This window comes from Leptonychotes weddellii, chromosome 10 (assembly GCF_054177405.1).
Source record: "Leptonychotes weddellii isolate Sample4059 chromosome 10, ASM5417740v2, whole genome shotgun sequence".
Classification (NCBI taxonomy): Eukaryota; Metazoa; Chordata; class Mammalia; order Carnivora; family Phocidae; genus Leptonychotes; species Leptonychotes weddellii.
Genome location: NC_138378.1, coordinates 61,627,591 through 61,652,463, shown reverse-complemented (window position 1 = coordinate 61,652,463; position 24,873 = coordinate 61,627,591). Strand labels below are relative to the sequence as shown.

General features: G+C 37.5%; 1 long non-coding RNA gene across 1 annotated transcript in view; it reads right to left on the bottom strand.

The window, feature by feature from the left end:
- LOC115941721 (uncharacterized) overlaps positions 1-24,207 on the bottom strand; it is a 42,582-nt gene extending 18,375 nt beyond the window's left edge. The window contains exons 1-2 of the long non-coding RNA XR_004076453.2: positions 23,851-24,207; positions 19,376-19,487 (exon numbers count right to left, since the gene is read on the bottom strand). This is a non-coding gene — a long non-coding RNA (uncharacterized LOC115941721). The remainder of the gene's footprint in view (positions 1-19,375; positions 19,488-23,850) is intronic.
- Positions 24,208-24,873: the final 666 nt, after the last annotated feature.

Here is a 24,873-nt window from a genome sequence, read left to right as displayed (position 1 = left end):
GTGAAGGAATGAACCAATAAATTGTTACAATTGGTTCAAAGAAGAGTTCAAAATATCATACATCTACTGGCAGATAAGGTAGACTAAAAAGAACTTAAAAATACATGGGAATCTGATAGATTACATAGTAGGAGAAGGAGAGGTATTAATTGTAATTCCACCAAACATAATTTATTTGTATGTTTATGGATAAGAATTATTTGCATTCACATCAGTTATTTACAACTTAAAAAGTTGTAAAATAACTCAAATATAATGAAAGACAGAGAAGTTAAGATGGTGGAGTAGTAGGGGGACCCTGAGCTTGCTTTGTCCCTTGAACACAGCTAGATCAACATCAAATCATTTTGAACAACTAGGAAATCGATCTGAATATTAAGAAAATAATCTGCACAATTGGAGGGAGAGAATGTGGCAGATGTGACATTGAGAGACATGAATTGGGGGAGGGAAAAACCTCGTTGCTGTGAAGAGGATGGGGCCCTTTTCTCAGAGAGAAGTCAGGGGGAGAGAGAGAGACTGGGAGAGAGAGCAGTGGTTTGCACAAGACCAGGGGGATTCCCTGGATTGCACAGGGACAGAACGTTCCCCTTCCAAGAGTACATTTGGAAGAGTGTATTTTGACTCTCCAAGGACAAAAGGCCCACCAGGCACCATGGAGCAGCATTTCAACAGTAGAAGACAGAGGAGGGTGTAGAGGGCTGATAAGCTGCTTGCAGCTTTTCACTGTGCTTCATCATAGACTCCAGGCACCTACACAGGCATGCAGCTGCTTTTCTGGGACAGAACAGTGTCGGGTACAGCACTGTGAGGCTCTCTTCTGGGGGAGGGGAGTGGGTCTGCACCTTGCCTGGTCCTTTACGGTTTGGAGTTTTAAACCCGAGCTACCAGCCAGAGATAAACCACAGGAGAACTGTGGTACAGGGCACACCAACAGCCTGGGCATGGACAGGCTGAGGGCAGGGATCTGATAAAAGCCTGGGACACAGGAGGGGAGACTGTTTGATTTTCTGTGAGGGCCTCCTGAACAATGGCAGCCTCAAGTTCCCCTCCCTGGGGACTAGAGGGCACGGTGATGCCATCTTCTATCCAACCCCACCGCCCACCCACCAGCATGGTTGAACTTCAGAGAAAAACACAGTGCCTCCAGGGGAGGCTGGAGTCACTTACACCAAACCCCGCTCCCCTATGCCCAGCAGGGGCATATTTACAAGGGCAGGTGTGACTGTGAGCCAGCACAGAGGTCCTCTCCCTCAGAAGACCAATGCAGGCCCCTTGCATGTACCAAGTCTACTGAACACAGAATGCTCCAAAGCATCTGCTTTAGTTCTGCTGGAAATAGGACCAGGCTTTCCTTCTTTTCTTTTTCTTTTTTTCTTTGGAATCGGGCTTAGAGTTTTTTGTTCATTTGTTGGTTTGTTTGTTTCCTTTTCTCATTTTTTTGGATCAGGCTTCTTTTTTTTTTTTTTTCTTTACTTTTTTCCTTCTTTCTTTCTTTTTCTGTGGAATCAGGCATATAGTTTTTTTGTTTGTCTGTTTGTTTGCTTTTTTGTTCCTTTTCCTTTTCTCTTTTCAGGCTTTCTTTCTTTCTTTCTTTCTTTCTTTCTTTCTTTCTTTCTTTCTTTCTTTCTTTCAATCAGGCTTATCTTAACAAACAAATCAAAGCACACCTAGTTAAAGGTCCAAACACTCCCCACTGCAAGCAAGAGGAATTCTGTAGGACTGACCTCTGGGAAAGAGCAGCCAAAACACAACAGCAGAGTATACACAGCATACACCAGAAACACTTGCTGAAGCACCAGGCCCTGGACTGTGTATGACCCCTTCTTAATACAGTATTAGTCTCAGGAGCAGGAAACATAACAAGCTTTCTTAATGTGAAAAAGACAGAAATCTAGATATAATGACAAGATGGAGGAATTCTCCCCCCAAAAAAGATCAAGAAGGGGGCGCCTGGGTGGCTCAGTCGTTAAGCGTCTGCCTTCGGCTCAGGTCATGATCCCAGGGTCCTGGGATCGAGTCCCACATCGGGCTCCCTGCTCTGCGGGAAGCCTGCTCTCCCTCTCCCACTCCCGCTGCTTGTGTTCCTGCTCTCGCTATCTCTGTCTCTGTCAAATAAATAAATAAATAAAATCTTTAAAAAAAAAAAGATCAAGAAGAATTAACAGCCAGGAATTTGCTCAAAACAGATATAAGCAATATATCTGAACAAAATTTTAGAACAACAGCCATAAGAATACTAGCTGGGCTTGAAAAAAGCATAGAAGACACCAGAGAAACCCTTGCTGCAAAGATAAAAGACCTAAAAACTAGTCAGGCCAAAACATAAAATGCTATAACTGATATGCAAAACTGACTGGATATAATCACAATGAGGATGGAAGAAGCAGAGGATCAAATAGGTGCATATAGAAGATAAAATTATGGAAAATAATGAAGCTGAAAAGAAGAGGGAAAGAGAACTATTAGATCATGAATATAGACTTAGGGAACTCAGCAATTCCACAAAGTGCAATAATATCCATATTATAGGGGTCCCAGAAGAAGCAGAGTGGGAAAAAGGGGAGGAGGTTTATTTGAAGAAATTATAACTGAGAACTTCCCTAATCTGGGGAAAGAAAGAGGCATTCAAGTCCAAGAGACACACAGAACTCCTCTCAAAACCAACAAAACAGGTCAACACCAGGACATATCATAGTGAAACTTGCAAAATACAAAGATAAAAAGAGAATTCTGAAAGTAGCTTGGTACAAAATGTCCTTAACCTACAAGGGCAGATACATAAGGTTAACAGCAGATGGGTCCACAGAAACTTGACAGTCCAGAAAGAAGTGGCATGATATATTCAGTGTGCTAAATGGGGAAAATATACAGCCCAAAATATTTTATCCAGCAAGTCTGTCATTCAGAATAGAAGGAGAGATAACAAGTTTCCAAGCAAGCAAAAACTAAAGGAGGTCATGAATACTAAACCAGCTGTGCAAGAAATACTAAAGGGGACCCTTTGAATGGGAAAGAGAGACCAAAAGCAAACAGAGACTAGAAAGGAACAGAGACAATCTACAGGAACAGCGACATTACAGGTAATACAATAGCACTAAATTCATATCTATCAGTAATTACTCTGAATGTAAATGGACTCAGTGCTCCAATTAAAAGACATAAGGCAACAGAATGGATAAAAAAATCAAGACTTATTGATATGGTGCTTATAAGAAACTCATTTTAGACCAAAGACACCTCCAGATTGAAAGTGAGGGGGTGGAGAACCATCTATCATGTTAATGGACATCAAAAGAAAGCTGGAATAGCCATACTTATATCAGACAAACTACATTTTAAACCAAAGACAGTAATAAGAGATGAAGAAGTGCACTATATCATAATAAAGTGGTCTATCCAACAACAAGATCTAAGAATTGTAAATATTTATGCCCCCAACTTAGGAACATCCAAATATATAAATGAATTAATAACAAATAAAAAGAAACTCATTGATGATAATACAATAATGGTAGGGGACTTTAACACCCCGCTTACAGCAATGGACAGATCATCTAAGATCAACAAGGAAACAATGGCTTTAAATGACACACTGGACCAGATGGACTTAATAGATTTATTCAGAGCATTTCATCCTAAAACCAAAGAATACACATTCTTTTCAACTGCACATGGAACATTCTCCAGAACAGATCACATACTGGGTCAAAAATCAGGCCTCAACTATTACAAAAAGACTGAGATCATACCATGCATATTTTCAGACCACAATACTATGAAACTTGAAGTCAACCACATGAAAAAATTCAGAGAGACCACAAATACATGGAGGTTAAAGAACATCCTACTAAAGAATGAATGGGTTAACCAGGAAATTAAAGAAATAAAAAAAAAAATACATGGAAGCAAATGAAAATGAAAACGCAACAGTCCAAAACCTTTGGGACGTAGCAAAGATGGTCAAAAGAGGGAAGTATATAGCAGTACAGGGCCTTCCTCCAGAAGCAAGAAAAGTCTCAAATACACAACCTGAACTTACACCTACAGGAGCTGGAAAAAGAATAGCAAATAAAGCTCAAATCCAGCAGGAGAAGAGAAATAATAAAGATTAGAGCAGAAATCAATGATACAGAAATAAAAAAAAAAAAAAACCAGTAGAACAGATCAATGAAACCAGGAGATGGTTCTTTGAAAAAATTATTAAGATCGATAAACCCCTAGCCAGATTTATCAAAAAGAAAAGAGAAAGGACACAAATAAATGAAATCATGAATGAAAGAGGAGAGATCACAACCAACACTGCAGAAATACAAACAATTATAAAAGAATATTATGAACAATTATATGCCAACAAATTGGGCAATCTGGAAGAAAAGGATAAATTCCTAGAAACATATAAACTACCAAAATTGAAACAGGAAGAAATAGAAAATTTGAACAGGTTGATAACCAGCAAAGAAATTGAATCAGTAATCAAAAATCTTCTAACAAACAAGAGTCCAGGGCCGGATGCTTTCCCAGAAGAATTCTACCAAACATTTAAAGAATTAATATCTATCCTTCTGAAGCTGTTCCAAAAAGTGGAAATGGAAGGAAAACTTCCAAACTCAGTCTACAAGGCCAGCATTACCTTGATTCCAAAACCAGACAAAGACCCCTTTAACTAAAAAGGAGAATTACAGGCCAATATTCCTGATGAACATGGATACATAAATTCTCAATAAGCTATTAATTAATTGAATCCATCAGTATATTAAAAGGATTATTCACCATGACCAAGTGGGATTTATTCCTGGGTTGCAGGGGTGGTTCAATGTCCCCAGTGAGTCAATGTGATACATCACATTAATAAAAGAAAGGACAAGAACCATATGATTCTCTCAATAGATGCAGAAAAAGCATTTGACAAAATACAGCATCCTTTCTCCATAAAAACCCTCAAGAAAGTAGGGATAGAAGGAACATACCTCAACATCATAAAGGCCATATGTGAAAGACCCACAGCTAATATCATCCTCAATGGGGAAAAATTGAGAGCTTTTCCCCTAAGGTCAGGAACACAACAGGGATGAACACTCTCACCACTGTTGTTCAACATAGTACTGGAAGTCTTAGCCTGAGCAATCAGACAAAAAAAAAAAAAAGAAATAAAATGTATCCAAACTGGCAAGGAAGATGTCAAAATTTCACTCTTTGCAGACAACATAATACTCCATGTAGAAAACCTGACAGACTCCATCAAAAAATTGCTAGAACTAATATATGAATTCAGCAAAGTCACAGGATATAAAATCAAAGTACAGAAAGCTGTTGCATTTCTATACACCAATAATAAAGCAGCAGAAAGAGAAATCAAGGAATTGATCCCATTTACAATTGCACTAAAAACCTTAAGATATCTAGGAATAAACCTAACCAAAGAGGTAAAAGATCTGTATGCTGAAAACTATAGAACACTTATGAAAGAAATTGAAGAAGACCCCCCAAATGGGAAAACATTCCATTCTCATGGATTGGAAGAACAAATCTTGTTAAAATATCTATATTACCCAAAGCAATCTACATATTCAATACAATCCCTATTAAAATAACACCAGCATTTTTCACAGAACTAGAACAAACAATTCTAAAATTTGTATGGAACCAGAAAAGACCCCGCCCAAATAGCCAAAGGAATGCTGAAAAAGAAAAGCAAAGTGGGAGACATCACAATCCCAGACTTCAAGATGTATTACAAAGCTGCGATCTTCAAGACAGCATGGTACTGGCACAAAAACAGACACACAAATTGATAGAACAGAATAGAGAACCCAGAAATGGACCCACAACTATATGGTCAACTAATCTTCGACAAAGCAGGGAAGAATATCCAATGGGAAAAAATAGTCTCTTTAACAAAAGGTTTTGGGAAAACTGGACAGCCACATGCAGAAGAATGAAACTGGACCACTTTCTTACACCATGCAAAAAAATAAATTCAAAATGGATGAATGACCTAAATGTGAGACAGGAAACCAGCAAAATCCTGGAGGAGAACAAAGGCAGCTACCTCTTCGACCTCGGCCGTAGCAACTTCTTACTAGACACATTTCCAGAGGCAAGGGAAACAAAAGCAAAAATAAACTCTTGGGACCTCATCAAGATAAAAAGCTTCTAACTGAACATAAAAAAAAATAAAGATATAAAAACTTCTGCATAGCGAAGGAAACAATCAACAAAACTAAAAGGCAAGCTATGGAATGGGAGATATATTTGCAAATGACATTTCAGATAAAGGGCTAGTATCCAGAATCTATAAAGAACTCATCAAAATCAACACCCCAAAAATAAATAATCCAGTTAAGAAATGGGCAGAAGACATGAACAGATATTTCTCCAAAGACATACTGGCTAAGAGACACATGAAAAAAAATGCTCAACATCTCTCATCATCAGGGAAATACAAATCAAAATCACAATGAGGGGTGCCTGGGTGGCTGAGTTGGTTAAGCATCCGACTCTTGATTTCAGCTCAGGTCATGATCTCAGGGCCGAGAGATCAAGCCCCGCGTCGGTCTCTGTGCTCAGCGTGGAGCCTGCTTAAGATTCTCTCTCTCCCTCTCCCTCTGTCCCTCCCCACCCCCTCTCTCTCTCTCTCCCCCTCTCTAAAAAACAAACAAAAACCTCAATGAAATACCACCTCATACCTGTCAGAATGGCTAAAATTAACAACTCGGGAAACAACAGATGTTGGTGAGGATGTGGAGAACGGGGAACCCTTCTGCACTGTTGGTGGGAATGCAAACTGGTACAGCCACTCTGGAAAACAGTATGGAGGTTCCTCAAAAAGTTAAAACTAGAACTACCCTATGACCCCGCAATTGCACACCCTAATGTTTATAGCAGCACTATCAACAATAGCCAAATTATGGAAAGAGCCCAAATGTCCATTGACTGATGAATGACTGAAGAAGATGTAGTATATATACAGTGGAATATTATTCAGACTTCAAAAAGAATGAAGTCTTGCCATTTGCAACAATGTGGATGGAACTAGAGTGTATTATGCTAAGCAAAATAAGTCAGAGAAAGAGAAATATATAATTTCACTCATGTGGAATTTAAAAAACAAAACAGATGAGCAAAATAAGTCAGAGAAAGAGAAATATCATATGATTTCACTCATGTGGAATTTAACAAACAAAACAGATGAACAAAGGGGAAGGGAAGGAAAAATAAGATAAAAACAGAGAGGGAGACAAACCATAAAAAGAACAAACAGAATTGCTGGAGGGGAGACGGGAGGGAGCATGCACTAAATGGGTGATGGCATTAAGGAGGGCACTTGTTGGGATGAGCACTTATACGTAAGTGATAAATCACTAAATTTTACTCCTGAAACCAATACTACGCTATATGTTAACTAACTTGAATTTAAGTAAAAAATATAATGAAAGGCATAGAGATCTGTAGAATCAGATAACTTGCAAGGATAGTCCTAGACAGCACTGAATTTTCCATGTAAGAAAAATAATAATCATGTTAGTCCATTTTGAATTTTCTCCTATAAAAAAATCTTATTTCATTTTTCTAAACCAGCATGATGATAATTGAAATGAGTGTTCCCCTTCATTGTTTTTTATGAAGAAATTAGTTTGATTAAGCAATTAAATGCCTTGCTGGCAGCTAATAGGAAAAGGCTAGGATAACATGAGAAAGGAAGACTTTTTTCATCTGGAATCACTAAAAGAATTTTTTATTTTATCAATGACTGTTTTCCATTTCTTACCTAGCCACAAGAACAACACATACCTTTCATATTTTAAAATGCTAGTTGACAACCATTGATACAAGTGTGCAGCCAAGTTTAAGAACCATGGGACTAAATCATTTGTGGTACTCAAGTCCCTCCCTTTATCACTTTGCTTTGAATCTAGAAGTGACCACATGATCCATTTCTGGTCAATGAGACATAAAGTCAATTCTTCTGAGAGAACGATTCTGGGAATGCTTTTGCCTTCCTCTTTGAGGATACCAGACATGGCTGGTATTGTTCCTCAATCTTTGTCTTCGGCCTTAAATTCAGATGTTAACAGTTGAATCTGTTGTAGCCGTCTTGTTACTGTGATGAGATAAGGACAAGGATAAAAACTAACAATCCAAACGTGGCACAGCAGAGACATGGAAGGAATCAGGGGCCCTCACAGCAATGCCCAGGAGCTAAATCAATGCCAGAAACAACTGCCAACATTCAGATTTTTTTTTCTTAAAACAAATATTTCTTTAAGTCACAGTTATTCTGTTTAAACAACTGTTACCTGCAATGGAAAGCATCTCTAGGTGACACATGTCATTTTCTACAACGGATGGCTTTTTGCAACCTGTAATTGCCACTGATAACATTGCCATTTGGTCTCTCTCTTGCATTTTTCCCTCTTTATCTTCTTTCTGTCTATATATACACACACACATAGAAATCACATTGGTAAATCATACTATAAATTTTGTCTTGCAACGTTTATTTACCTTTTATTTTATATTTCCCTCATATTCCTCTAAATTCTAAAACACAGCTCTTACTTAACAATGCCTGTGTTCCATTACATGGATGAATTTTAGATTGTCCAATCTCCCATAGGAGCTTTGTTTCCAATTATTTTTTTATCATTATTGCTGTGAAAATAAATCTTGTATTTAATCTTTATGAGCATCTGTGATTATTTTTTTTAGAATAAATTTTTAGAAGTATAATGCCTGGAAGAAAGGACAGGCATGATTATGAACCTACTGATATAAGTTATCAAATTGAGTTCCAAAAGTTAGGAACATTTGTATAAGAGATTTTCGTATTTTCTTCATCTTTACCAATAGAGAGTAGTATGATTTTCCCATCATTTTGTAACTGAACTTTCTAAAAAACCTCCTTTAAAAAAACTACTTTAAAAAAACTTTACATAATAAAATCCCTATATATTTATTGAAATTCATTAAAAATGAGTTACTTTGGATACAATTGACATCTTTATAATACTTAATGAGCGGCACCTGGGTGGCTCAGTCAGTTAAGCGTCCAACTCTTGATTTCAGCTGAGGTCATGATCCCAGGGTCCTGGGATTGAGTCCTGCATCTGTCTCCTTGCTCAGCCGGGAGCCTGCTTCTCCCTCTCCCTCTGCCTCTCCCTACCGCTTGTGCTCTCTCTCTGAGAAATAAATAAATAAAATATTTTTTAAAAAGTGGACATAATTGGAACTTCACATAACAGTGTTTCTATAACTTGGGGTCTGATAATTTTATGATAATTCTTTAATTCTCTGTTTAAGATTGAAAGCAGGTATTACTATTTTTTTATTCATTATTTTGGAAAGCATGAGAAACTAAAATATTAATTCCAAGAGTATGAAGTTTTTAAATCATGATACAACTACCCATATTTCAAATTTGATGCTTCCTTATTTTGAACACTTCTGCAACTTGATTTTTTAACCTTAAATCATTCCATTTTTATACTGCCAACCTTTAAAGTTTTTATATTTTGAAGTTTTAATAACTTGCCCAAACATAAATATGGATATGTACTTTCTCTCTCTTTTTCTCTTTCTCTCTCTACTGTAAATATCTCCAAAATTCTAGTTGTGAGAGGATTTTAAGGGAATAAATGAGACAAGCAGACAAGATCTACTGGAATAGCTACTTGCAACACACACATGAAACGCGATTTCCTGAGGAATATTTTCAGGATCCATATGAATTGGAGCAATGAGTAATTGTCATTAACCTATCTATGTAGAAAGATTTACTGCCAGTAGGCTGCTTGAGGTTTTTTTATTTAAAATTAACAATTTCAGGGCACCTGGGTGGCTCAGTTGGTTAAGCGACTGCCTTCGGCTCAGGTCGTGATCCTGGAGTCCCGGGATCGAGTCCCGCATCGGGCTCCCTGCTCAGCAGGGAGTCTGCTTCTCCCTCTGACCCTCCTCCCTCTCATGCTCTCTGTCTCTCATTCTCTCCCTCGCAAATAAATAAAATCTTAAAAAATAAATAAATAAATAAATAAAATTAACAATTTCATTCCATATTACATTCTAAAATTCTAAAATAAACCTAATGTAAAATTAAGTTATTTTAGCTATCAGAAAATTTCAGTCTTCTATTTAATTAAAATATATTATTTAATTTAAAATTATATATATAATTATATATACATAGAGAGAGCGAGAGCGTATATACCAGCTAACTCCTTGAAGGAATTTGAAATAGTTGCAGTAATGACCTCATCAACCTCAAACAATAATCTGCTAAAAAACAAAGATAAGTAAACAGGTAAGATGATAAATTGCAAAAATGGACATAGTCTTTCTTCCCTCCCTTTGCACTGTATCTATGATACTCTTCCCAACAAGAGACAGAGCCTATTTTCCACTCTTGAAATTGCTGTGATGTTGGGACTTACTTTGACTCTAAGAATGCAGTAGAATGGGGTGCCTAGGTGGCTCAGTCGATTAAGCATTTGCCTTTGGTTCAGGTCATGATCTCAGGGTCCTGGGATCGAGTCCCACATCAGGCTCCCTGCTCGTGGGGAGCCTGCTTCTCCCTCTCCTCCCTGCTTGTTCTCTCTCTCACTATCTCTCTCTCTCTCTCAAATAAATAAAATCTTAAAAAAAAGAATGCAGTAGAATGAAAGTGTGCCAGTTCTGAGTCTAGGACTCTGCAAGCTACATGCTTCCTTTCTCTCTTCCTCTCCTCCACCCCACTCTCTCCCCCCACCACAGCCTTGTGAACAATCTCTGGCTGGCTGCCAGAGAGTAAGAGACTAGTGGAACTAAGGCCAATATGGATCAGCCATTCCTCACCCAAACTAGCTGCTGATTGCCAATATATGAGTGAACCCAGCTGAGACCAGGAGAAACCTATTACTTAATCCAGCCCAAATTGCCAAACAACAGAATTATGTAATTCGTTGTTTTAAACTACTGTTTCAGAATATTTTGTTACGCAGTAATAGCTAACTACTACAGGAAATGAACAGAGAAACCACAGAATAGATGTTTTTAAGTAAAGTAGCTTTGACTCCCAAATCTATAAATTCAGTAGCGAATAGAGCCATATTTTTAAAATATCCATCAAATTTTGCTAAAATAAAGAAAACTAGATCAATTTTGGTAAGTAACCTCAAAGTTATATTCATTGGAAATTAAAATTTTCTGATTTCCATTAAAAACATATTTCTCATCTCCCCAAAATGATCATTATCATTCCTATTTTCATAACTTACAAAAAATATAATTACAAATTACATAAAAATGTAGGTCTAGTTTTGTATTTAATTTAAATAATGTTCAACCTTTATTTATAGCAAATAGTTATCTTCAGTTTAGACAACTCCACCTAAGCAAATACCAAACCAATACCCAGATGTTGGAATAAAATAGCAGGTTCTATTCTTAGTCCTAACAAATGACAAATAGTAGAAAATTCATTTTCCCTCTGTTGTCCCACCTGTGAAGGAAAGAGAATGAGCCTCTGCTCACTAGGGTAGGTGGCCATTAAGATGAGGGGAAAAGGTTCATCTTAAAATACATCATCAAACATAAAGCACTATGTAAATGTAAAGTGATATCACTATTACATCAGGGGAAGAGCCCTTCTTCTGGGCTGCATAAACATAGAGAGACAGGAAAACAAGTCTCCAGTTAAAAATTAATCAGTTCAGGGGCACCTGGGTGGCTCAGTTAGTTAAATGTCTGCCTTCGGCTCAGGTTATGATCCCAGGGTCCTGGGATCGGGTCCTGCATGGGGCTCCTGACTCAGCGGGGAGCCTGCTTCTCCCTCTGCCTCTGCCTCTCCCCTGCTCATGCTCTCTCTCTCTCTCTCTCTGTATCTTTGTGTCTCAAATGAATAAATAAAATCTTTAAAAAAAATTAATCAGTTTATCTTATGAGATATAGAAAGTACTTTCTTGCCCTCCCTTGAGAAGTTGAGGAGACTGCCTGGTGGGCCCTCCAAGCATTTCACAATCAAGCTCACATTTCATTAATCAACTGTGGGCATTTAACAAGGCCACCTGTCCTCTTCTTGTTGCTGCTTAACATGAAAAAATGCTACCCTGGGTGACTATTTTCTGATTACCCTGAATATTTATGACACTGTTTCTCATATTGTCATAAGTCCCCCACACATGTATTTTCTAAATATATAAAGTCAAAGGAAGTTTATAAAAATATTATGTTCAGTAAAGACCGCAAGGGGGAGTGAGGGGGAAGATAGTGGGGGAGAGATGGAAAGAAATAGAAAGGAATGGGGGCAGGGAGAAAAATGTTCTGGAGCTGGAAACTTTTCAAATGCATTTCTCCTTGTAAATCATGGTTTTAATTTCTTAGAAGAACAGCAGATAACCCTTTGTTAACTTTGTGGATTTTATAATGACTTACTTTTTTTTTTTTTTTATTCTTTAGTGTATCCACTTACCTCAGAATGAAATACTGATAAAAGTAGGGTTTGTCGTTCTATGTCTACATGGGCCATTTTTCTTTGTCCCATAGCATGGTTGTACACTGAGCTGAGACCCTAACCTCAACCAGCTGTAAGAGTTTGGGTTATCAGTCCCAGTGGGAATGTAGTGAAATCAACAGTCACATAAACAGCTAAACAGCCTGTGAGTCCAGGGTTTTATGTTCTTATTCCTTCTCTCTCTCTCTTTCTCCCTCTCTCTCTTCTCTCCACTCCACCCCTTCCAGCTCACTAGGTTCAAGATTCCTTGATTTCTTTAATAGAGGCAAATCTTTTAGGACACAGTTAAAATAACACTTCAAATTAAGATGTCCCTGAGAAAGTTCATAAAATTTCATTGTAACAGTTGCTTAAGTGACCCCTAATAAATCCTTTCTGAAAGAAGGATATCATGGACTGGAGGCAGTCATAAAATCGCTGAGCATCTTAATCAGAAATTGAAAGAAGGATGGTAAGAAAATGACACCGGTTTTGATTTCAAAGATGGACTTAATAGATGTCACAGTTTGGGCAAGGAATTACCCTACATAGGAGGGAGGTAATGTGGATGGATTAAATTAAAACAATATCCAACACAGGAAACAACTCAAAGGGAATGTGCTCCTACTGGTGGATCTGTCAAGCCATTTTGGTTTCGAGTACAAGGTAGGGCTTAGCAGCTTCTGATTTGTGCTTACAGTCCCGTCATTGCATGGCATAAACCCACTTCACCTTCAGCTCTAACGGATTAAGTTTGCCTTCAGTTACACAGAGTACTTTCATTTTATTTTATGAAGAAGCTGGATCTGGGGAAAAGTGAAATCGTATAATGGGCTAAAAGGTTAAATCACTAGCAGGAGATTAAAAGGCAATGGAAGAGAAGGGTCTTCTGAGGATATTTTGTGTGAGATGACCTGGAACAGATCCTCTTACTCACAATAACCAATTACTGTCTACACCTTGCTCTTTTCTAGCAGATAGTATCAGCAGGATTACTGCAGGATTCAGTCATTTCAGCAGAGACAGCCAGATGTGAAATGGGTGCTGATTATGTTTGGCATGTGAATGGGATAGTCTCAAATATGACTGAAGAACAATTCCAAATGCAAGGTGTGGAAGCCCATGGAAATATATCAAAATCAGACAAAAAGTCCCATCTTTGTTAAATTGTTGATAACTGGATCACAGCTATCCTTTCTTGTGGCAGCTCTAACAGCTGCCAATTAGAAGAAAAGTGTAGCCTCCCTATTGTATCTGAACAGTAATCTACAGGGTAATTACAAGAGCCCTATGGTAAAAGTTTAGCTAACAAGCTTCTGCAGGGTGAAAAATTTATCATTTTGCTTGTGGCAAGGTCTCATATAATCTCAAAAAATGAATCCCATCTATTCTGTATTTGAGTTAATATAACCATTTGAAACTATAATTCTGCCTGTGAAAGAAATAGGCCCTTTTCATTTACATTTTGTGATGTTTTGTCAATTTTTCATTCAACTCCATACTACAAATTTATGTAAAGCAGAGACTTTAGAATAATATATAGACTGTCACTTCACTTCAAAAAGGGAATGATTAAAATAGGCCCCAAAGAATTAATCATCTCTGCCTGTAATAAAACCTTACACAGAATTTTTGATAAATACTGACATGTTTTGAACTACATCAGAAAATTGACTTGACTGAAAATAAGTAGTATTTCTTATTAAATCATTTTTTAAAAAGATTTTGGGGATGAAGATGTGTTTACTTTACCTTCAGTCACTTTGGTTCCATTATCTGTTCTTCTTTATAATTCACATAGAAAAACTTACTTAACACATGGTTCCACTTGACACATGGATAACTTTGCTATCTAAAAGGTACTTTGGCCCGATTGAAAATGTTTGGAGCTAGACGTTAAACCTACATTTTCAAATTGGGTGGTGTCAAAACCAGAGAATGTCCTTGGGACTCAAATACCTCATCTGAATCATGAAAAAAAAATAATGCCAGGATTGTTATGGGAAGTAAATGGCATAAATTTTAAAACATTTTAAAATTAAAAATGCAATATAAATATTGGTTAAAATGTTACTGTTATCACTTTAAAAACACAGTATTCTTTTGATGAAAAAAGGAGCAAACAAACAATCCTATTTCCTACCTTTTAAGGTGGAACATACATCACGCTAGAGTTCATTGGGTGACTATACTCAGTAATTAAAAAGAACTAGGATTTAAACCTAATTCCCTGCACCATCAAACTGACAATTATTTAGAAGCAGTCTTTTCAAAGGGATAAAATGTGGACCAAGCTTGAGGAATATAATGTCTTGTATTTGTAGCCCATTATATTATTTCAACACCCAACACACACCCACACTCCCACACTCCACATACACAGGCAATATTTGACCTTATTTGCTTCTCACAACCTATATAAGGAATCAGATTGATTGCTTTATTGTCTATTTGTCAAATGAAGCAACAGGGGAAGTTTAATGCTCTGTCCAAGGTCCCTGGAACAACTCAGGAGAAGTAGAATTAAGTCAGGTATCACACATAGGGGAATCCTTTATATAGTGTCACACTCCTCAGTCATGCTTGCAACAGACATGCAAGCTTTAGACGGATTTCAGAGATTCATCGGTAGAAGTACAGTGTATTTGAAGATGCCTGGATTTAGGGAGGTAAGTGAGAAGATGCTAAGAAAAGTGTAATATGTGGGAGGTGTTGGAGAGACAGCTTTGTGGGGAGGGAGATAAAAGGTTCTGCTCTCAAAAACTCACATCCCTCTGAGTGGAGTCGCCTTCCCCACTCTCTGGCTGGGTGACCCCAGAGCAAGCCATTTTAACTCTCCGAGCCTCCTTTCCTCCATCTGTCAAATGGGGCTGGTGTTGCCGGCAAGAGAAGAGGAGGTCGAGGTGGTGGGGGTGAGCACTGCTTGCATGTGAGATGTCTGGTTGTTCCTGTGATTCCCTCTCCTCCTCCAGCCCCTCCCTGACCCTCCCCTTCATCTCCCCCTAAGGAAGGGGTGGGGAAAGTGAATAAAAAGGTCATTTATTGTCTTTATCTGAAAGACTTGTCTTTGGTGGCTAATCCAGAGTCAGATAGAGGGAGGACTTCTGTTTAGGAGACTTAACTTTTACCCATTCAGGCCAAAGTTCAGAAATTCTGCGGACCAAGGATTGTGAAAGTTTCTTGGGCAGGTTTGGGGCATGTATCCCAGAGGACTTTGGGTTGGCTTCACCTTTGCCCAGCCTGTGCGCCTTGCCTCCACTGCCCTCACCCACCATTCCTGCATGGCCTTCTCCAGCAGGCCATCCTTTCCCGGCTTGCCCTGCTTTCTGACTCTTCTGGTTTTCTTAGCCTGTGTTATACAACACCAGGCACTTTTTGTGTGTGAGTCCTGTGGCCCAGTAGGATTCTGGAACTAGAGTTGTGCCTTTGATCTCTTTGTTCCCCCATGGCACCTGCCACCATGCTGAGTTCCTTTGCTCAGTCCTTGGCATGTGAATTTCAGACAGGGGAAGCTCCCAGGCTGGCCCCTGAGACAGCTGGGCAGTGAGTCTGGGTAGATAGGAATGCAGAAAGCTACAGCTGTGGGGCCATGACTTTGGCTCCAAAGGCCAAACAGTAAGCCCACACTAAATACGGGTTATCTGAAGTCACTTGGGACATCAATCATAGATGCCCCAAATGTCAGAGTTGGCAGCGACTTTATAAATCATGTGGTCCAATCTCTTATCATTGAAAAATATTTAATAGTAGAATTGTTAGAAAATACTGGCAAGCATAAAGAAAAATTGAAAATATGTAATCTTACCCAAAGGTAACCACTATTCATTTTTATACATATTTCCAGACTTTTTTTTAATATCGGTTGCACAAAAATGGAGTCTTTCATCATATATTCATTGTAACTTGGAATCATATTGTTGTAATTTGCTTTTTTTCTTCTCCAAATATGCTGTGATTGTCTTTCCACATCAATAAATATTCTACTTCATGTCTTAATATCTGAATGGTTATATAGTATTTTATTGAGGGTTGAACCACAATGTACTTGATCAGCCCTTTGTTGTTAGTCATTTAATTTGTTTATAATTTTTGTTGTTCTTGTAAGCCACGCTGAAATGAATGTCTCCTCATATGTCTTCTTTCCTTCATTTAAATTCCTAGAAGTGAAATTACTCTGTCAAAGGAAATATGCAGGCGTTTGGTAAACATATTTCTGGATTGCCTTCTAGAAGGACTGTGCTAATTTACACACTTACCAGCATTGTGTGGGAATGCCTGGTTCCCCATAGCCAAATAACTCTTGGTATTTTAATTGTTTCTCATTTTTACCAGTTTGTTCATCAATAAATTCTTTTACCCTTAAAAAAAAAAAAACTCACATCCCTTTACTCACTATATAATACCTACTGGGCTGTGTGCTGCACTTTCTTTAACAGATTAGCCATTCTAAGTCTTGTGGGTGGTGGCCTCAAGCCCAAGGCCATCAGTCAATTTTAGGCCTGGGGATATTTTCCCATCTCTCAACTAGTGCTTGTTTCCCAAAGGCAGGAAGAGAATAGAATTTATTATTGAAAAGATAATAAAGTATACTCTTCACAGAGATGTGACTGTGTAGATGTAGAATACTGTCCAGGAATCACAAAAATACTGTGAACCAATGATGAGAAACCTTAGGAATCAAAATAAAATGCTAAGCTAGAAAAAATTCACAACATAATTCTAGAAAAAAATCACAACATAATTTTAAAAAATTAAAAAAAAAATAGACAACAGACATGAATTTTTCATTATTTTTGAAGGCAACAGAATAGATTTTTGGCAAATGAATTCTATTGTTATAATTTCAATGTCTTTCAAATACATGAATGGATAAAAATAATAATTTATTTTGTGGGAGAATGATCAAGTTACATGAAATTGCTCTATGAAGAGTTGAATTCTAAACATACAAGACACTCTGGAATATTCCACCAAATCAGTATGTGGTGAGATGAACCTTCTTTGAACCTTACTAGTCATCAAGCAGTCTCTTCAGTATGGGCTAGATTGTTGCTCTCTAGATCTGCTGTAAAGCTATTAACCTAGACCTTCCTTTGTCATCAACTTGGAGTTTGTCTTCACCTTTCTGGTATTGGTTCCTGGGTCTTTTTTTTTTTTTTTTTCTTAGTTACTCTCCTACTTCTATCCAACAGCTTCTTGAGAAAAGAACTCATGGGAGGTAATGCTTAATTCTTTCATGTATGACAATACTTTTATTCTATTATTCTATTATTACTGCTATCAGTTATGCTAAGCAAAGTATGTTAAAGTGTTATATGACACCAAAATCTTGTCTTGATGTGGGTCATTCTGGTCTGATAATTTTCTATCTTCCATCTCTTTGTCTTTAACTGGTAGTTTTTTAAGCTACCCCAAAACTTACTGAATACTGTGGAATTTTTCACATTTGTCATCATATTTTTACTTCGTACAGCTCTTGTTTATTCTCTTATTAATGTTCTTTAATAGCAGCCTAGCAAACTGTTCTTGATTCATGGATACATTTTTTCTTATCTCTCTGAGGATATTAATAATTTCTTTTAAGTTTGTTATAAATTCATTGCCTGAATTTTTTCAAGGTATATTATTCTGCTTGTTTGGTGTCTGACTTCAATATTAGAGACCTTCCTCAGGATCTCATAGCCCTTTGCTGACTACTAACACTGAAGAAGGGAAATTGAAAAGTTGACTAGAAACCTGGAGTGCTCCATGAGTTTTGTCAACCATGGGTCTTTTGAGAGGTGAATGAAATAAAAAGCTGAAAAAACACCACTGTACCTATCTGTAGGTCTTTCTCTTGTTTTTTTTTTTTTTTAATTTCCCAAGGTATAGTAATAATAAACACTTATCATATGCTTATTATGTACCAGGCAGAGCTCTAAGTACTTGTAAGATATTATTTTGTTTAATCCCCACAACTCTATGAGAAATGTACTATTTTTTTGTTTGTTTGTTTTTGTTTTTTTTTTTAGATTTATTTATTTATTTATTCATGAGAGGGAGAGGGAGAGAGAGAGAGAGAGGCAGAGGCAGAGGGAGAAGCAGGCTCCCTGCTGAGCAGGGAGCCCGATGCGGGACTCAATCCCAGGGCCCCCGGATCACGACCCGAGCCGAAGCAGACGCTTAACCATCTGAGCCACCCAGGCGCCCGAGAAATGTACTATTTTTATCTTAGTGTTACAGATGAAGGCACTGAGACAAAAAGAAGTTAAGTAACTTGTCCAAGGTCACACAGCTAACTAGTAGTACACAAATACGCAGCCCAGTTCATGTTCACTACATCATATTGCCTCTTGAGTTCCCACTGGAAAGATATAAGCTCTGTGTTATGTGGGTGAAAAGAGCTGTGATATCAACATTCTGTATGTACACAGTTACTGAATCTGTTTTTCATGAAGTATCCCTGCTTAACACTGATGCCTCCTCTTATACTCACTCACTCACTCACCAATGCTTGCCTTGGGAAATATAGTTACAAGATATCACACCTGGGATTTGGGAGGGAGAATTATTATTTGCTAAGTATTCACCTATATATAGGCAATAGGATAAGCAATTTAATCATCCTCACTAATTTCATTCATTCATTCATTCAATATTTATATGTCAGGTATTACGTATAGATTCCAATAAACAGTAATTTTAACCATGGGAGGTATTACCAAAGGAGGCACTTGCCGATGTCTGGAGACATTTTGGTTGTCATAACTGTGGAGGTGGGGGGTTGCTACAGGTATCCATCTAGTGGATATAGGCTAGAGATACTGCCAAATATTCCACAATGCCCAGAACAGTTCCCACAACAAAGCCCAAATGTCAATAGCACCAAGGATGAAATACTCTGAAATAAAGTCTTATGAAAATGCTTACCAATTGAAGTTATAAAGACCTATCTTCTTGTACCAGCACTGATTCAGCTCCTCTGATTCTTGTGTCTTGGTTCTTGAGCTCCAGCTGCATTCCTGTTAGTCTGCTACATGATCTTTTGGGTCAAAGAGGGAAACATTTTCCTGTTTACTTCACTTTTCATTATCAGCTTTCATCAGAATAGAGTAGAAGACTGCTCTCCTATAGTTAAAGTTTTGCCACAGCAGCAGCAATGAAGATCCATAAGGACAACCAAAGATAGTCTACCCCTAGCCTTGAGAACACAGTGGAGTGACTATGGTCACACTTCTCTTCACAGACACAGGAGGAAGCAGATTTTTTTCACCAAAGAAAGCTGACTCTCCATGGGAATGTGAATGCCCATGTTACCACTGTGAATTAAAAAATTGGTCTCATTGTGTCAAAACTGTAAAACAGATCCAATAACTGAAGGTTTCTAAGGTTGTTATACCTTTTGAAGAGTATCTCATAGGAAAAAGTTTATTTAGGAAAAAAATACAGTTTTTTTGAATCATAAAAGATTTATTGTGTGGGGGATTTGTTATACTAGAGGCTGAAGATACTGTAACAGAATTCATCTGCCAAAGAATTGTACCACTACTTTCAAAAATAATAAAAAATTCATAGCTCAATTTTTTTCTTCAACAGAGTTGGTATCATTTCCAAGTAGAGTGAGAAGTCATATGTTGTATATTACCTTCAGTTTTAATGTGGGGGGAAAAAAGGTTTTATTTTTCTGTGAAATCAGATGATAGTTTTACTTTTTCCTAAGTGTCTCTTCACCACTTTGTCCTGACCACCCTTCCCCTTATATTTCACCTGCAACCTTCAGGGCTTCTAAGTCTTTCCTATTACGATTTTTGGGCTATGGGTCTTCATCACAAGCTTGTGTGTGTGTGTGTATGTACATGTGTGTGTTGGTGGGGGGGATGTTTTCTTTCCAGAATTTTTAAAGAACCAGGAGCTAAGTGTTGCAAATTCACAGCTTTGTCCATGTTGTTCTATTTCTCTTGGGTTTTAAAATACAGGCTCATTAGATTGACCAATTTGCCCAATACTACCAGCAATTTTCAAAATAGTATGGACACTTTTTTTTTTTATGAGACCTCAATTAAGGTAAATACTTCTATAATTATGTCATTCACATTTTGGCCCATTTTCTAATATAACTATAAAAATGAACATGAAATTACCTTCTACTATCTTGTCTAAATCTTTATCTTTTTCACTGAATACACTACTAATATTGTGAGTGCTTTTGCCCATTAAAATATGATAAGAAGTAGCCAATTTTCTCCCCCACAGAACAGATATTTAAAATAACACAATGGATACTTAAGCAGAACCCATTATGTTCTCCAAGTTGAACTAGAGAGTTGCCAGACCCAGCAGGAAACAAGAAAGCAGATTGGTGAGCATTTATGTTTCAGTTCAAATATACTTAAATACTTAATCATTTCAAAATTTCAGCTAATTCTTTGAAAAGGAAAAGAATTTCCTGGGGCCTTTTATAACTGAAGTAATACAGCCTTTCTTAAGACCTTTTGGTACTTAAGTGATCATGAACATTTTCCTCAAATATTTTATAAATTTCAATAAGATTCAGTTAAAACTTTCCATAAAATTAATAGAAGTGATCCCAAGAGGTCTTTTTATATAATTAGAATGGTTTATAATCATACATGAATGGCAAGATATCTTGTTTTACCATTTTTGAATTATATAACCTTCAGAATCTTTATTCTTTCCCATCACCACTGAGGTGACTGGCATGCCAATCACCTTAAAACTTGTGGGTTTTGTAAGTTGACAAAAGAACCAATGACACTGCATTTGGTTTGAGTAGTTTTGTACAATTCATGTCTATTTCTTCTCTAAGGTTTATAATGTTAAGCTAAACCTTTGTGATTGCTTCATTTAAGAGGGATTCTGGAATAAGTACTTTGTCAACTCTAAGACAAACAACCCCACAACTGAGTAAAAATTCTGAAAGAAACTCATAAGATCTTGAGATGAATTTCATCTTTCTCTGAGAAAAGTGGTTGACTGAACACAAAATTAAGAACAACAACAACAACAAAAAGTTTCCAAGGGGGGAGGAGGTAACCTGGCAATAAAAGCCTTGAGATCCTGCCCAGATCCTCACAAGAAATAACATGGAAGAAACACTGAATGTGCTTCTTGATAGCAATAATCTTATGCTTAGGAGCATAGATTCTGAACCAGCCTGCCCAGGGTAAATTCCCATCCCTACTACTTAACTGATTGTGTGACCTAAGGCAAGTTACTTAACCTCTCTTGGCTCAGTTTCTTCATTTGAAACATGAAGATAATAATAATATTTACTTCGGAAGTTCTTGTGAGGATTAAATGTGGTAATATATGTACAGTGGATAGAACCATGCCTGGCACACAGCACAAGTCCTGTGAATGTTTGTTCTTATTATTATATCACCTTGAGGGGACTAAGTATGAGGTGAAAACATAAAATGACAAAGGGTCTGGCTGATGCAATATGCACTGGATGGGCCTGGAAGTTTCAACTCCCCGAGGGTTTTCAAAGTATGGGTGACGGGCAAAAAAATGAAACAAGAGGATAAGACCAGGAATGAAGCAATAGAGCAGAGTCCACTTGCTGAATCCCAGCACTGAGGCTGCTTGCCCCAAGGACAGCAACCACCTTCAATGAGCCAATACTTCCCCTCCCTCTACCTCAAAGCTACCTAAATCTAAACTGTCTTATTAATTTTCTCTAAACATGTGAGGCCTTAGTAATTTGATTTACCTTTTATTTTTAAGTGCCAGGCTTTGGGGAGGTTTTGTTGTTATTTGTTTTCTCTAGACAGCAAGGTATAAACAATGCCAGGTGAAAATAATCAGACCAAATTCTCCATAATTCCAGATTTGCCCTCAATAGCTCTGTGCCTTTGGGGAAAATACTTATCTTGCCTGAATATCTCTAATACCTATTTCATAATTTGTGTGAGATTAAATGATTTACTCTACATAAAATGCCTAATATAGGGTCTTGTTGAACAGTGCCTGACAAATAGGAGGTACTCAATAAATATTAGATAATCTTCTCCTTCAGAACAAAGACCAGGCAGGGTTTTTGTAGCCCACTATGAAAGAGTGGAGTTCCATAAGGTCAGGATTCTTCAGCTGTGATACAAGGCTACCTCTGTGAGCAGCATCTACCTGAACTATTCTACTTCACTCCATGGGGATCTAGGGGTCGAAAGGCACCTGAAGCTCATGCTAATTGCTGTGTGGTAAGTAATAAAGTCCTTTCTCTCTGGCCCATGAGTCTCATGTCTTTTGCCAGCATTCCCAAAATAGTGAAAATTTAGCTTGTTAGATCTCAGTTATGGTAAAACCTCAACTATTTGCAGCTCTTGATGACAGTTTGCCCTTTTTCTCAAAAACTTTCTCCCTGGAGCCCAACAGAAGTAGGCTAGATACAGCACTCAATGAGTGAGGTAGGAGTTGTATAAAGGAGTGAGAAGAAATCTACCTCATAGTCCTTGTCCATTTTGAGCTTTAGAACCTGGGTCAGGGAAGGAGAAGCTTTGAATTGGGTGACAGATTGAGGTCTTGACTTCAGACCGGAATTAATTTCTTAATTTCTGAAAAAGAAACTTCTTTTATACTTGAAATTGTCTGGGGAAGTCATGGGATCTACCTAAGATATTCTAAGGGCAAGAAAGGGGGCTTTAACAGGTTATGGTTGAAATTTATGGCAGAAGACAAGGGATTAGGTTCATGCTTAACTTCTATCAAATCCAGTTTTTTCTAGACACTGATAACATGCTTATGAGTATAAATATATGTACAAATAGCTAATATTTATTAAATGACTAATGCAGATTCACACACACACACACACACACACACACCCCAAGCACTGTTCTAAGAGTTTTGCACATATTGATTTATCTAATCCTCACAACAACCACATAAACTAGGTATGGGTGAGGCAGAGAACAGTTAAAATACACAACTGTGGTCATGCAGCTAGAAGATAGTGGAGCCAGTGTCTGAATGATTTTATTTAAAAATATTTTATTCTACCAATATGGCTTTATAATAAAGATATTTCCCTTCAATTAATTATACCTGTCATCAGTAACATTTTTTTATACTTAAAAATAATCTTACAACTTCTTCTTGAATTTAGTTAACTTTTGAGCCTATTCTTGTTCCCTCCAACCTCCAAGGTTTTAAAGAAGCATTGATCTGGGCAGGCTTATCAATAGAATGCTCACTACATTACTATTATATATCATAGTGACTGAAATAATCATTATAAAATTATCAATAAATTGTGAATGAATGAATGTTTCAGTTACCTACTGCCACCTAGCACACCACTATAAAACTTAGTGGCTTAAAACTGCACATTATTATTACCTTCTGCAGTATTTTGGGTTGACTGGGCTAAGCTGGATAGATCTTACCTGATGTCTTTCACGCAGGTGCCATCTCTAATGACTAAGCTGACATCATCTGAAGGCTCCACTAGGCTGGACTTCCAAAACAGCTTCCCACATGGTTGACAGTTAATGCTGGCTGACAGTTGAGAGCTCGTCTGCAGCTGTTAACTAGAATGGCCTTTCCATATAGCTTGGGTTTAACACAGACTGGTGGCTGGATATCGAGACAGAACAGCCCAAGGGCAAATATCCCAAATGGCAGGAAGCAGAAGCTTCCTGGACAGTTATAAGGTGGCATTGTATCACTTCCTCCAAAGCTGAACTATGATTTTCACGAGCCCTAGGCACTTTTGCTTTCATGGGCCTCTTCTTCCATAAAATAAATAAACAAACAAATTAAAATATCTGTATTTTATGTGATGGTGTTAGTAGAAAGATGAATATATAAACCTATGTTCAAACATTTTCTTAAACTTAATATTCAACTTTTTGTTCTGATTTTAAGAGAAATTAAAATATTTTCATGGGCTCCTAAAAGTGTCATGGCCCCAGACATTGTGCCAGTTGTGTCTGATGGACAAGTTGACCCTGACTTCTGCCACTGTCTGTCTATTGGTCAAAGCAATCACAGGGCTCACCAGATACAATGTGGTAGAGAGACAAACTCCACTTTTTAATGGGAGGAGACTAGGTAACAGTGCAGAAGAGTATGTGGATGAGACATGACATTACAACCAACTTTAGAAAATAAAATCTGTCAAAATGAACAAGCTTCTGAAAAACATAAGCCCTTTTTGCTTTCTTTCTTGAAAGCATGCATGTAATAACATTAAGCTCTATTACTCCAGTAGTCACTGGGAAGGCTTAAAGTAATATTGTTAGTATTTAGGGTTTTCAAGGAAATGTAAAACAGCCACACCGTTTTCAAAATTCTGACATACAAATATAAAGATATATTGTAGGGTAAGGAAATTGTTATTGAAGCAATCATAACTTTACAGAAATTTTCAAGAAATTTAAATGGGCTCATGAAGAAATATTCACCTC